The following is a 5,734-nucleotide window of genomic DNA, read 5'->3' as shown; positions in this document are numbered from 1 at the left end:
GTTTCCCCTTATCATAGCTGCCTCAGGCTTTACTCTGCTCGCGACAGCAAAAGATTGGGGAAAACATCAGTTTGTCCTAGTACACTGTTGGTGTATATTTGAAACAGAGGAAATAGACTTAGGCAAAAAGGCTGTTTTTTCTCGTATTACATCTAGGCATCTGGGCAGCTTCTAGGCATCCATGCTGGGCAGATGGGAGTCTAGGCTATTAAGAAATATCTGCTGAGGAACACACTTCACAGCGGCTCATTTAGCTAATGTGGACTATTTGTAATGTTATTTTTAATGTATTGGATATTATTTGCACAGACAGCGTCTAAACAGATGCCCATCATCATCGTGATCTACAATTATCTGGAAGAAATATTTTTAAAGTAAACAATCGTTCTCAAGCAGCTATTTTAAAACAATGAAGTGAATGTATACCCATGAACATTTGAATAGTGGGTTGAGGTATTTAGAATTTATTATTAAAGCAACCTACAGAATATGAGTTAATTCTAGGAGGCACTGTACACAATGAAAATGGTGGGCAGGTGGGTAGGGACACTGTTTGTAAGTGTCCTGCTCAAAGCATGGGACCTGGCTGAAAGGAATACTGGCATTTGCTTCATTTTGCTATTCCAAGTGGATCCAGTCCACGATCTCATAGTACTTTAGGCAGCGTGCACCAGAGGGTATGTTATTGGTGTTCAAGTGCCCTTAAAGACATGCATGGGTGGACTCAGAATCCTTGACTGCTTATCCAGACTCATGAGGTTATTCCCCGTCCATTCACAAAAGTAAATTTTGGGAAGTACAGAGAACAGTGGAATGGATTTTACCTGATGACAAACCTTGTCAAGCTGCCTAGCGACTCCTCAGTCTTTACCTAGTTAAAGCTGGAATCTCAGCAATCTGTGGCCAGGTCCTTTTCTTTCACTGTTCAGTATCCTATATAATTGGGTTAGACGTATTTTATACTCACCGAATCACCATGTAAGTTTTCTGAACTATAAATAAGGGGCTGGCGTTACTCATTCCAACTGATGAATTTTTACCATCAAAAATAAAGCAGGGGGCTTCCCTGGTGGCGCAGTGGTTGAGAATCTGCCTGCCAATTCAGGGGACATGGGTTCAAGCCCTGGTCTGGGAGGATCCCACATGCCGCGGGGCGGCTGGCCCCGTGAGCCACAATTACTGAACCTGCGCGTCTGGAGCTTGTGCTCCACAAGAGAGGCCGCGATAGTGAGAGGCCCGCGCACCGCCATGAGGAGTGGCCCCCACTTGCCGCAACTAGAGAAAGCCCTCTCACAGAAACGAAGAGCCAACACAGCCATACATAAATAAATAAATCTTTAAAAATAACTAACTAACTAAATAAATAATCAAAGCAAAGGGAAGTCAGAAATATAAAATGATTTCTGCATAAAAGTGATACTGAACTCAGTTTCACTGCATATATACAATTTGCATAGAAAAACAATGTGACCTGACTAAAATTCCATGATCCTGATTCTGCTATAAATAGGAGATTATGTTTCATGTGTGATTGGAAACTTCGCTTTGGAGATGAATGAACCCACTTGGACTCAACCCACAGAGAGGAGGTGGCTGAGGCATGTTGGGAAGAGACTTGGTTTAGGGGTCGAACAGATACAGTTTGAAACATAGTTTCTTCCACTAACTTGTATTGCAGCCTCAGTTCCTTTACTGTGATTAGTGTTTGTTTTCTCAGTTTCCTCACGCAATAATTTTTTTTTTTTTTTTTGCGGTGCGCGGGCCTCTCGCTGCTGTGGCCTCTCCCGTCGCGGAGCACAGGCTCCAGACGCGCAGGCTCAGCGGCCGTGGCTCACGGGTCCAGCCGCTCCGCGGCATGTGGGATCCTCCCGGGCCAGGGCACGAACCCGCGTCCCCTGCATCAGCAGGTGGACTCCTAACCACTGCGCCACCAGGGAAGCCCTCATGCAATAAATTTAACCTGCAGAGTTGACTTAGGATTAAAGAGGTAACGCGTATAAACAGCTGGTGCACAATTAGGTCTCTTAGGGGCGGTCAGGTGCGCTTGCTAAGAGTGCAGATTCTAGAGGAGAAATGCCTGGGTGTAGACCCTTGATCTGCCTCATCATCTCTGTCCTTAGACGAGTTACTTAACCTCTCTGTGCTATGGTTTGCTCTCCTGTATAAGAGGCGTAATAGTAAGAACTAGGGTTGTTAGGATGATTAAATGAGTTATTGTATGTAAAGTGCTTAGGACAGTATTTGGCAAAAGCAGTAAGTAAATGACATGTAATCAATAATCATGACAAATATTTATTATTATAAATAAACATTATAAATTCCATTTCTCCTCTTCTGTCACTTGATGGTGACGATAACTTTGCAGTTCTGGGTTCTTGCTTTGACTCTAGTTACGTTCTCTTGCATTCACCTGTAGTGTAGAATCCCAGCTTGAGAAGGACAACTGGTCTAGCAGCAGACAGGAGTCACTAGGTCCTCTATCTTGGAATCACACCTAGTGTATTCTGGAGCCCCCCCTGCACCATGAACTTGAGCTCAACTGGATACCTTGAAGGTCAACAATATGCAGAGGAAACACAGTTGTGATGTTACGGGGAGATTGTGGTGGTTAATTTTATGCGTCAAGTTGAATGGGCCATGAGGTGCTCAGACGTTTGGTCAAACGTTATTCTGGGTGTGTCTGTGAGTGTTTCTGGGTGAGATCAGAATTTGATTCAGTAGACTGAGTAAAGCAGATTGCTCTCCCTAAGGTGGGTGGACCTCCTCAATCAGTTGGAGGCCTGAATAGAACAGAAAGGACTCTAAGAGGGAATTCCTCCTGCCTGACTGCTTTCAAACTGGGGCATTGGGTTTTTTCTTACCTTTGGGCTCAAACTGAAACATTGGCTTTTCCTGGGTCTTGAGGTCTTGAGACCATGGGCCTTCAGACTAGAACTATACCATTGGCTCTCCTGGGTCATGGCCTTTGGACTTGAACTAACCCATCAGTTCTCCTGGGTCCAGCTTGCTGACTCACCTTGAAGATCTTGGGACTTGTCAGCCTGCATAACTGCATGAGTCAGTTATGTATATATGTATATGTATATTTTATTTATGTACATGTATATTTTATTGAGTCTGTTTTTCTGGAGAACCCTGACTACCATAATACAGAATTGAACAGTTTCATTTAATATTTAAATTTTTTCCAATTAATTTTTGTTTCTTGCCTGTGGAATTAATCTTTCTAACAAAGATTTTATTTGACAAAAAAAATAGAAATGTGTATCTAACACCATCCATTCATTTGTTCAGCAAAATTGCCTTTAGGGTGTATTATGTACCAGGCCCTATGCTAGTCTCTGGTACCTAAGAGGGAAAATGGTTCTCACCCTTGAGGAGATGATAGACTGGTACTGGAGAGAAACGACATAGAAGTAACCAAACCAAATTTATGATTTTTACAGTTTCTGTTCTTCTGAGGAAGACACCTTCCGAGGAGATGTCAGCTAGGCTGAGATCTGAAAGATGAGAAAGTTTTAATCATATAAGCGACAAGAGGAGGGGAATTCCAGACAGAGAGCCTCCTGAAAACCCAGCGGGGGGATGGTGACCTTCTGAGGAAGTGGAAAGGCAGAGTGTCCTCGTGAGTCATTGTGGACCCGGTGGAAACGGCCGGAGGTGGAGTCAGAAAGCAGGTAGTGGGGAGGTTGGGAGGGGTGGGTGGGCAGGATGGTGGGAAGGTCGGAGTCCTCGCTGGGTGGCGTGGTGGTCGGCTGGGGCCTGCTGCCTCCTGGATGAGGGCGGAGGCCGGAGGGACAGGGAGAGAAGCAGCAGCAGATCCCGGCTCGTCCCCACCTTCACCCAGCTTCACTCCCTCAAGAACGCTTCTCCACTCAAGGGCTGCCAGCATAGATCAGGGACCGTCGCCGCCTCCGTGCTGTAATTTTCATGGTGGGTCGCAGTGTGATTCATTAAAATTCTTAAGGGGAATTTTTCTCTTTTTTTCAGCATTATATCCCTGGGCTCTAGCAGAGTATATGGCTCACAATTCTGACTCAACACATGTTTGTTGAATGAGCGAAGGAAATGAGCAAGTACTATATACTCTGCTAGGAAAGAGAAAAAAAGTCCCAATTTCCAGAGAAATTAGAGGAAATGAAAAAAAGTAGAGAGCAAGAAACTCTTTGAATATACGGTCCACACTTGGTTGAGACAGAAGTTCTAGAAATGTTAGGTGGGAAAGTCAGGCCAAAATATAAATGTCTTAATAGTGAAACAGCCTTTGATGCCGCACCAGAGGTGGGATGTCAGCCTAGAAGGCGGGGCCTTGTTGGAAGCACTGAAGTCCCCCTTTCCGTCCTGCGCAGTTACATCTACTCCCGACACGTCCAGGCCAGGTGAGCTATGGCGTGCAGGTGGGGTCCGCTGCTTAGGACCTGGGGAGGCACGAGGGAGAAGCGGCCCTGACAGCAAAGCAGCAATGCTGCTTCTCCTCGGAGCTTGAAACATTTCTCTCTGCCCCTTGGTGCATCTTCGATTCGGGCTCTGGCTGTGCCTATCAGCCTGGGCACCTGTCTCCGCTCCTATGAAGAGCAAGCGTCTTAAGGGTTAGGAGTACATTTCCCTCCAACTGTTTATCTGCCAGTTAGAGGGAACAAGCAAGCCTCCATTGCTGAGGATTTATGGGGCTTCTGTGTGCCCTGTTTGCACTCGGTGGGCTGGTTAGTTCAAATAACTTGTGTGACTGATTTATTTTCCACTGCATTAACCCATAGCCTAACTTCGGCCGCGGGGCTTGTCCTTTTGGTGTGACGTAAAAAGAGACCATTCGTGGATTCAGGATCAATAGTCACCCTGAAAAGACAGATCACTTAGGTTGAAATAAGTGTTTTTTAAGCCTGTGTGGGAAGAAAATGTGTAAAGAGAGTTCACGGCATCCTCCTCTTCTGAAAAACATGAGGAACCCCAACCTGTTAGCAGCGTCCTGTATGCTGGAAAACAAACATGTGCCAAAGTGTACAAAAGGCTCAAACCTGGAAACCACCCGATGTGCTTCCGCAGGAGAGTGGATAAATAAACGAGGGTAAGTTCACATAAAAGAGAATAATACAGCACAGACGGCCAGGCACTGAGCGGCGTGTAACACCAGTGGCAATATAATGTGAAAGTAAAAGGTTAAGAAGAGGCAAAATATTTCCATTTCCATTTGAGGGGTGTACAGACCATGAAGCCACAGCAAAACAGAAGTAAGGGGTTCCGGATGGTGTTTATGTTAGGCTGCCCGGGGGCAGTGATAGGATGGAGACGGAGGAACCGCAGTTTTGGATGCAGATGACTGGCCTCATTTGAGCTCCATTTGCACGGTAGGGATCTGCAGGTGCTGATTACATTATTAGGAAGAAGGGAAGAAGAAAAAAGAAGGAGAGAGGGAACAGGGGCCTTGCACACATCATATGATAAACCCGACTTAAGCCCTCAAGTAAAGAGACAGGGAGAGAACACACAACTGCTGATCAAAAAGCCTTTCCTTGCAACACTAGGCAAAGGTCTCTTTCTAAGTTTATCTGGTTATCTGGGATGTGTTGGGGACCAGAGCCAGAAAGGTAATGTGTTTTTCCTGACCCACTTGTCTGTATTTCTGTGCATCTGATTGGAGTTAAAGACATCCCTCTTGGGAAAGTCTTAACAAAACAAAACAAAACAACTTGACACTTCTCTGTCTCTCCATCTCCCTCTCCCTGCTGTCTGTCCT

General features: G+C 45.4%; 1 long non-coding RNA gene across 1 annotated transcript; it reads left to right on the top strand.

The window, feature by feature from the left end:
* Nucleotides 1-3,360: 3,360 nt before the first annotated feature.
* LOC132481276 (uncharacterized) lies at nt 3,361-5,357 on the top strand. Its single transcript, XR_009530800.1, has 3 exons — nt 3,361-3,677; nt 4,254-4,379; nt 4,758-5,357. It is a non-coding gene; the product is annotated as an uncharacterized LOC132481276 (long non-coding RNA).
* The last annotated feature ends 377 nt before the right edge of the window (nt 5,358-5,734 follow it).

This window comes from Mesoplodon densirostris, chromosome 20 (genome assembly GCF_025265405.1).
Source record: "Mesoplodon densirostris isolate mMesDen1 chromosome 20, mMesDen1 primary haplotype, whole genome shotgun sequence".
NCBI lineage: Eukaryota > Metazoa > Chordata > Mammalia > Artiodactyla > Ziphiidae > Mesoplodon > Mesoplodon densirostris.
This window is presented reverse-complemented; position numbering and strand designations above follow the sequence as displayed.